The sequence below is a fragment of the Nematolebias whitei genome, chromosome 3 (assembly GCF_014905685.2).
Source record: "Nematolebias whitei isolate Nwh7 chromosome 3, NemWhi1, whole genome shotgun sequence".
NCBI classification, from domain to species: Eukaryota; Metazoa; Chordata; class Actinopteri; order Cyprinodontiformes; family Rivulidae; genus Nematolebias; species Nematolebias whitei.
The window spans coordinates 40,444,211-40,454,227 of record NC_056500.1 but is presented as its reverse complement, the minus strand read 5'-3'; the positions used below and the strand labels follow the sequence as shown (position 1 = coordinate 40,454,227).

Sequence of the window (10,017 nt, the reverse complement as noted above, 5' to 3'; positions counted from 1 at the left end):
CACACACACACACACACACACACACACACACACACACACACACACACTGACACACACACACTGACACGCAGGAACACACCTACAGCTGAGAGTTTATCGATCTGTTTACAAAGACAGGGATTTACTGTACAACCAAGTCCAACAGTCTATAACCACAGGATCAGCCCGCACTTTCTCGTCACCCTCTCATCCTCACATTCACACAGAACATACACAACAAACACATATTTACACACAGACAGCAGCATTACATAGACCACGGCTGACACAAAGCCTCTTGTCTCCCCAGATACCAACAACAATAAGAACTGTGATCATCTCAGCACATACACATGCTCCAAAAGCCTTGACCACACAAACACTACAGATGTTCAAAACCACAAACAGAAAAGAGATGGAAGTGGCAAAGAATTGTATATTTACTGTCTACCTGATTAGGGTTTATTCCCTGAGAAAGGTTTCAGCTCCCCTAAAGCACTACTGATAGATAAAAGGTTTAATAAAGATAAGAAAAAATTAAATGTTTATTTTCTACATGTGCCATTCCTAGCTTTACAACTAGTGGTGTTATAACACCGCTATCCCGGACGAGCCCCCAATGTAGATTACAACACAATTATTGGCCAACAAGATAAAATGATAACAGATTTTTATGATTAAAAACCAGCCTGTTTGTAGTAAAAGTACTACACTAATAAGTGAATAATAATCAAAAAAAGAGTGGTGGTTTCCCTCAAACCATACCAGGCATACATTACACGTACATGTACAGCTGATATAATATGTTGTACTTCTGTCAGAATCTGTGAATTTTGGTTACTTTTTGTATTTATTTTGTTTCTTTGCGTGTACGTGCGTGTGTATGTGTGTGTACATGGTTAGGTTTACTGTATTCCTTTTTGGGACATTATGTGTATCTTTATTCTGATCGGTCTGATTTTCTTTTTTCTGCGTGTCACTTTTCTGTCCGTCAGTCCCGCTTTGTCCATTCTCACCTGTTCTCAGTCGTCATTCAGCCCAGGTGTCTCCACTTCCTCATCAACCCCTGTTTACATATGCTGACATAAAGCAAAGCTTTATTTCGGTTCTCACACCAAATCTGGCTCCTGTTAAGCTTTTTAGTCTATTTGTGCTTCCTTAAAAACTTGTGCCTCTCTGTGCTCATTCCTTGGTTCCTCTGTAGGTTTGTGTAAATAAAGTTTGGTTTCTTTTTATGCATTCCTGGGTCCAAACCTTTTTCAAACTGTGACAACTTCCACTGAGAAACATATTAAGAATATTGGGAGGAAAATTCCAATAATTAAAGTAAATCACAAGAATTTACAGATTTCTGTTTTAAAAACCCCACTGTTATTTCCTAAATGAGCTAAAATACAACAATACATGTGTAAAATAAATTATAGCATGACCTCTGAATCATTGTGCTCCTGTAGAGAAGCAGATGCTGTAACACTGACACAAACAGGCCAGAGTACAGTCAGATGGATGGATAAATAAAAACTATAAGCTCACCTGTGTTTGACCCCATCTTAAAGCCATGACCCATCCATCCTCATCTCCAGACCTGTGATTGTGTGCGAGTCAGTGTGGTAACTTAGAATGATGGTATCGACACTAATGGCTAACTTTATACAGATTGACCACAGAGGAATCTGAAGGCTGCTTTGTTTCTGGCAGATCAATGGCTTGATTTTTAACTGCCTGCATGAGTGTGAGTGTGTGTGTCAGCATGTGCAACCTTATAGTAACAGTGAACAACAAAAAGCAGAAAAAATCATTTTAATTATAGAAAAAGGAAAACAGAGCATGGATGGAAAAATGTGTGAGTTTCTAGACTTATACCTTTGTTAAAGATAAATGTTTGATTTTCTAAAAATAAATAGCTCAGATGGTTTGCCAGATTTATTATATAAAAAACATATGAATACAGTACAGCTCTGATTTTATTAAACTTGGAGGGAAAGTTTAAATATTGAGAAATTATAGTCAGAGTTAATGGTTTATATTGTAAGACACCCTGTGAACGTACACATATGAGCTAAAAATGTATGTCTAACAAAATAAGTTGCAGACTCTACAGATGATGAGCTAGAAATGATCCTAAAACATAAGCTGCTTTTTGTATTTTACTCTCAATCAGAACATGATTTCACAAATTAATGTCAGGTTGTACTGAAAATTGCTTTTACAGTGATAAAAACCATTAAATCATAAGAAAAATGCAATGTTCAATTTCAAAAGTGTTATTTTCTGCTATCAATAATTTGTGTACAATCTACTGTACATGCACAGAAAATATTTGTACTTGGATGTCAAAAATATTAGAAAATAGTATCACAAATCTGGATATTTAAGTCTGAAATGTCTGAAATTTTATCATGTGAAGGCTGTAGGAATCCTCAGTATCTGTGTTTGTTGTTGTCTGTTCATTCACTGTTGTTTTTGTGTTTTTTATTCATTTCATCTCTCCCCTTGTCAGGAGTCACCACACCAAGTTAACTTGCATGAATTGTTTCTTTTGTGTGTGTGTTTCTTTTCCCTCAGTCAGTTTCTCCCAGTTCTGTCCATCTCCTCACATCTGTCTTGCATCCCAATCAGCCTCATCTGCATCCATTTCCCAATCAACTCCAGCATGCTTAACATTCTTCTCCCAGTCCATCCACAGTCTGTTATTGTGGTTTCAAACCCTGGCTGTCCTTGAGTTTCAATGTATTTCCTTGTGTTTTTTGCAGCCTATTTGTTTTTAGCTTCTTTTGGTCATTAAATCTTTAAAGTTATACTCATACTCCTCGTGTTTATCTGTATTTGTGGATCTAACTTCTCCTAACTGTGACTGTGGGGAAAGAGTCAAAATAATTTCAAAATGATTTCCATTCTCTTAGTAATTGTTTTAAAAAAAATTAAATGGTAATAATGATTTTTTTTTTAAATTACCATAGTTTGTAAGTCCTTGTTTCTCAGGGTCATTAGTAAGGTTTGTACAAAAAACAGCAATAGTTGAGTTAACAGGCCTCTACTGTCATTATGTGGGTAAAAGAACAAAAAAAAAAGTTTAACTATAGTATATCAATGAATTCCTAAGGCTGGTGGATAATTTTCTGGTACCACTTTACAATAAGGCTCCCCTTTTAGATGGCTAATAAATAACTTATAGTTACATTAATAATTCATCTGTAAACACTTGATAAATCATTAATAACTGCTTATTAAGCATTAATTAAGGGTGACAGAGAGACAAAACTGACCAGTTTCTTGCCAAATAGTGAACCAAATCTGTTCACCTATATATTTAATCTAGAGTTGTTATATTAAACATTTCAGACTTGTGAGCACAATAAGCATTTTTTTTAGCATATAATATTGTACTGTACTGTACTGTACAGTGTATTGTACACTGTATTATAAATATCTATCTACATATATAAAAAATATGCAGTGATAAAGTACAATATCAAATGGTAAAAAAATAGGTTTACAAATGCTTATTGTTCTTACAAGGTAGTAACTTAGTCTGAAATGTTTAATATAACAACTCTAGATGAAATATATAGGTTAACAGATCTGGCTCACTGTTTGGCAACAAACTCGTCAGGTTTGTCTCTGTCACCCTTAATTAATGCATAATAAGCAGTTATTAATTATTTATAAAGTGTTTATAGAGGAATTAATAACATATCTATAAACTATTTATTAGCCATCTATAAGGGGAGCCTTATTGTAAAGAGGTACCAATTTTATTTTTACCTTCTGTTTATGCATTGGCATATTTCTACCAACCCACTTAACTTCAAATGCACCAACGTCATATTTGCATGAACAAAAATAATTTGCTTCAAAACAAGCATCTAAAAGATACATGCAAACTATAAGTTACTGCTTATTTTAACATTTAAATAAAAACTTAAATCCCAATTTATACACAAATTCCTAAAATAATACTAAACTGAATAAAAATAATCACTTTTCTGTAATAAATGGCATTTATCCTTTCCCCCCCTTGCATTACTGCTTGACCACTCCATGTGTGTGTGTGTGCGTGTGTGTGTGTGTGTGTGTGTGTGCGTGCGTGCGTGCGTGCATGTGCGTGTGTCCACTAATGACACCAATCAGAATTTCCTTTAGGGGCTGAGGTGAGAGTTTCGCACTGACCCTTTTAATGTGTCTGCATCTGTGTGTGTAAAGGCCTAGGTGTAGGCGTTTGTTTGTGCTCACTGACCTCTTAAACACCCCTGTGCTCGTCAACACACAACACAACCACTGGACTGTGACCTGCCGAGTAAGAGCTTACGCTGCACACCTCACACATCTCTCTTTCTGCTCCTCGCCGGGCTTCAAACACTTTTTAAGTCTTCTTTCCTCTCAGACGTTGCTCTCGTCAAACCTGCAGGATTTTCCTCTACGTATCAAACATGCCATCCCTGTACAACCCCCACTTTATGCTGTCTCATTATAATAGTGTCTAATGTGTCTGTGTATTTGTGTGTAAGGCCTGGCTGCAGCACCGGCGGAGAAGAAGGGGTCTGCTGTGGTAATTGGTCATGATGAAGTTTGGCCAGTGGGGTGACAGGCCCACTAAGGAAGATGGATCATTCTCATTCGTGCCCGTAAATGTTGTCAATTCCACCGCTCATACAGCACCATCAGCCTTCATCAAAGGAAAGGGACGCAGCTGCCGGGCCATGGACGGGTTGGACTGGGAGGGGAGGGTTGGGCATGGAGCGTTACATGAAAAGATGGCAGAGGGATCTGGACCGGGTGTAAACTGTTACAGAGTAATTCACACATGTAACTGTAACTAAATCCAATAAAACAAGTCTGCTGAGAATTCTGCAGTTAGGAGTACAGATTAAGAGGACAGTGGTGGGAAATTAGGATTGTTTTGGGACGTGCAAATAACTGAAATCCTGGTGAGAGTAACCGAATGCGCAAAATCCAGAAATATGTCCTTTAACATGGGTTTGGTTCCTAAAACTGGACTCAGTGGAACAGCACCAGCCAACGTGGCCAAAGTGCAGGTTTGACTTTATAGTTACGGGAAACCACATGTAACAAGCGGTACACCAACACCCACCCCTCCCCCCATCACTGAGGGATTTGAATAGTGAATGTTTGTAGTTTTCAAGATGAGTGTTTCTACGGACTGGAATTGAAAAGAGAATGCAAGTAACCCTTAAGAGATTAAAGATATGATTCATCTTCGGCCGCCCCAATCATATCCTTTTAAGCAATATAAAGAAAGCATAGTATCTTCAAATTATCAGGGTGGTCGGTTTACATATATTCTTAAATTTTAGATGGTGACCTTTCTTACGCCTAGATGCAAGCCCACATCAAAATGGAAGTCAGTACACTTGCTTTTCATGTTATCACACTCACAACATGAAAGGATGAGGGTATTTCCAACCCCCCCCCCCCCCTTTGCTCTGTGATGGGGAACAAAAATTATCTCAATGCCACCCAACAAAAGAGTCATCAAAGCAGCCATGAGTTTGTTTCACCTCGGATGATGTAAAATCTCCAGTGTTTGTTGTGTTTAGGGACCAAACCTACTTGGTTGGATTTAGGAAAAGATTATTGTTTGACATTAAATACATGCATCTGGAACTCTTCCTATGTCCACATTCAGTGGGGAAGGAGTCCTGCAGGGCTCCTTTGCATAACTGACTCATCTCAACTCATAATGTATTTTACTAAAGTAAAATGGTAAATGGACTGTACTTATATAGCACATTTATATCTATCAAGATACTCAAAGTGCTTTACAACATATGTGCCCTCATTTACCCATTCATACAGCACTCTACTAGATCTCTACAAAGACTCATCAGAGCTTTATCACATTCATACACTGATGGGATACATATCAGAGGCAATGAGGGGTTCAGTGTCTTTCCCAGGGACACGTCAGCATGTGGTTGCTGGTAGAATCAAACCCCCAACTCTCGCATTGGAGGACGACTGCTCTAACGACTCAGCCAGAACTGTCCGGTAATATTTTACCAAATGAGGCCTCACCCACAGATTGATATACGATATAACGCACAAAACTGCTTTGATTTACTTTGATATGAACAAAGAGTAAAAATCTATTTTTGTATTGTTTTTAAACTAGAACAGGTTGAAGAAGTAAACTGTAGTTGTCCTACGAAGACAGTTTGGAAAACTCTGTTTACTTCTTAATATACAACACGTGCAAGCCTTTTGCTTGTTTTGGTTGCTTTGCTGGTAGAAATTTTTAGAATAGAATAGAATAGAATAGAATAGAATAGAATAGAATAGAATAGAATAGAATAGAATAGAATAGAATAGAATAGAAACAGCCTTTATTGTCCCACGGTTGGGAAATTCAAGTGTAACAGCAGCAACAGATAAAAAGATTCACATAGAAAGTTCCTAAATGTTAAAAACAATATATAAATAAATAAGATAAACAAGATCAATAATAATGTTCAATATGTATTGGACATATTGGACTTGTTTTATATCTGAAATGCAGGCCAGCTAGATTTAAAAAAACGACCAAAGTAAATCAAGCTTCTAAAACGTGATCAGAGCGCTTTATGTCTCTAATAGCAGCTCTCTTAATGATTTATGTCTCACCGAGTCTCTCGCCATCTCCTGCTCTGCTGCCTCACATATTGTAAGGTAACAGTTTAGTCCAAATCTCACATCAATAACAGATGAGCCCTAATCGTTTCTGTGAAACACACACACATACACACTAGCCCTGCTGGCTTTCACAATTTGCATAATAGTTTTTCCCCTTTTCTCCATTCTGCAAATAGCTCCCTATTTCTTCCCCGCCCGTCTCTCTTTCTCTCTTGCCACATTGTCTTGTGTACTCCTGATGGGAAGGACTCGACTATAAACAAACACAATTCCCTCTGTGGCCCGCAGACAGAGGCAGAGATTGTCAGGGAAGGAATTTATCTGGACTCAAACTGAGCGTGGCAGCAGAGGAGAAGATATTCGTTTTCAGACAGACACCATAACTCTAGGGAGAGGCAAGAAAATCTACGAACGTTTCAGTGAAAATATTAGCTGCCTTTTTAAAATTAAGTCAAATATTGATTTGTACAACTTAACATTATTTGCAGTAGAGTGACTGGGTGTTTCACAAGGCTCCCTTTTCGCGGCCTTAACTTTTTTGCTTGAACGTGAATTTATCTGAAAGTTGGAAGGATGCTCAGTTTCTGATGTATGCAGATGATGCTGTCATATATGAAAACACAAAGACTCCACAGTAGGTTTAAGAAATACTAAATAGGCAAATGGTGGAGGGGTTTCAGAGGTTTATAGATCACGTTTAAACTCTGAACTGCATCAAAACTCTCAAAGTGCTTCACAATCCTGTAATGTAATTGTACAAAAAATCTCTAAAAGTTTTAGGTCAAAAACCAGCAATTTGGCATCAATGTAAAATACTAAATGGGGTCTGAGGTAGCTCTGTGATCAATGCTGTGGTCTCATAATCCAGAGGCTACAGGTTCGACTTCAGGTTACGTCAGGCTGGGTATCTGGCAAAAACAATTGCCAAATCTTTTGTGCAAATTCACTCACTGTGGTGACCCCTGCAGAAAAGAGCTGCCACAATAAACTCTTTTATATCTTTTATCTCAGGGGCTGAGATGGTGAAGAGGCAGGGCAGCCGACCCAGGACCCGAAAGCCCCAGGCTCAATCCCCAGTCATTGCACATCTCGTGGTGTCTCTGAGCAGCACACCCTATCCCCAAATGCTTCCTGAGCAGCCTCAACAGCTGCCCACTGCACCACCCGGTGGTGGATGGGTTAAATGCAGAGAGCCAAATTTGGCATTGTATGGGAACATACAGTGATGACTATACATAACACATTATTATTATTATCATTATATGCAAATAATATGCTGTTTCACATCTATAACCTTATATTTCACATCTAAGTGACACAAACATAGCACTAACCCACTCATTTTCTATGAAATATCTTTATATATTTTAACACTTCTACCCCTTTAACCTATTTGTCTTAAATATAAATACCATCATAATCATGATTTTCCTTTTCTCTGTCTCTGTGTAGCTTATTTGGTGATGAGATGTGCACTTGGACCCGGAGCGGCGCAGATGGGTGAGGGCGCCGTTAGCCCTCCTGATTTATCAGCTGAGTAATAAGAAGTGATTGAAGGGAAATTCAAATGAACTCTCTCTGACAGGCACACTTGCAGACACACACACACACACACACACGAGCGCGCACACAAATTAATACTGAAGCTTAATAGGCTACAGGGAGAGGGGAACAAGAGCAAGAGAGGAAGCTGAGATAAAAGAACAGCTTGTTACGGGAAAATATAAAGAAAAGGTTGCTACTTCAGACAGACTGAAGAACATTTTGCTCGAGAGTAAATTTACTCTTTAGATTTTAGGTGAAATTAATCCAAGACAATAATGTCCTTGTTTATTTGCAGCAAATATTAACAGCGAGAAACTAAATTACAGAGTATTAATTTAAAAGCGTGACCCTGTAACACTTTCCTTTGTCTTCCTCGTTCCACCTTTTTTGCTTTGTTCCATAAATAAATAGCAAAAAGACACCCCAACACACAACATCACCACTCAGGCCAAATGTGCAGGACTTCTTCAAGGACTGTCAGTCACAACGCAGGCTGACCCTCCTTGACCATAACCCCACCATTACCAGCTCACACACACAAACACACACCTTCGCTCACATACCAAAGAGGCTGAGCTGTAGCTGTCAGCGTGTCAGTGGTAAGGGTGTGCCTGTCAATCATCCCCACCAGGAAAAAAAGACGGAGTGGGGGAGGTGGAGATGTGTGCGCTTGGGTTTCTTTGTAATGCAGTTTGACCCCAGCGTGACCCGGATTTTAAAGTCCCAACCCCAAACCTAGACTTCATTGGCTTGACCGGGCTCAGACGGGACACTGACCCAGGATTTGTGGGTATTATGGTGTTGAGTCTATAGCTCTTCAGCAGCCAATACCTGTCAACCTCTCAGCCTGTCTCACTGCACTCCCCGCCGGTCAAATGGAAGTGAAAGGGTTAAACAGCCGAACTCTGCCCTGTAGGTCCAAGGCTGCAACCTGTTTGAGCTTTTATGTTCTGCAACGTCTAGAGGGGAGATTACCCCTTTGTCCTTGACACTGACTAAAAAACAAATAAATGAACTAAAACAGGGTTTTAAATATTGAACAAAAGAATCATTCTGAACACTTCAGCTCTGCTGTAGTGGGTTTCTGTAGAAAGGGCATGAACAACTATGATTGTAAGTGTTGTAGACCGCTCTAAATGTTCTCATGCTGAAAAAAATGAAGCTTAATTATGACTACACTGACGAGCTCAAGGCTGGTTACAGTGGAGCCAAGAGTGGACTGCTGCTTCTTCAACCAACTCCAGTCTCTCATGAGTTACGGTTCTGTTGTTTGTTCTTCTCTTACATTATTTGTTCTGTTGTCATGTTTGCTAGTTTGTTGTTCTAGATCCTGTCCTGTTGCTTCCAGTTTAATTTTCCTGAAAAGTTTTACCTCGTATTTTCTGTTTACTTCCTGTTTTTACTTGAAACAGCTGGCCTTCTGTTGTATTTTTCTCACCTGCTCTCATTTAGTCATTTTAGACACAATTTAAATTACTCATTTGTTATAACAGTCCTCTATTCCTCAAAAGTTTGATGCAAACATCATTTTATAAATATTCACATTACGATCAGGTTTACATTGTACAGTTACTATCGTGAAATTCTTCTGCAGCAGCTAGCTTTAGCCCTTCTTGTGCATCCTGGGGCACTTCCTGCAGGAATATCACAACTTTTTTTATTATTATTTATATTGGAGCTACTGTGTAATGCAAAACTGATGGCAGCGTAAAGGTTCACTAAAGTAGTGTTTGCATGAATTTCTGAGATTGGCGTTGTATATTACATTGACTGCAACTAAACCCTATTCAACAATTTCCTGCGGGATCAATAAAGTTCTTATCTTATCTTATCTTATCTTATCTTATCTTATCTTATCTTATC

The 10,017-nt window shown here is 38.6% G+C and overlaps 1 protein-coding gene across 1 annotated transcript in view; it reads right to left on the bottom strand.

The window, feature by feature from the left end:
* Positions 1-10,017, bottom strand: part of LOC119407516 (paired box protein Pax-5) — a 77,827-nt gene that overhangs the window by 19,962 nt on the left and 47,848 nt on the right. The window lies entirely within an intron of this gene.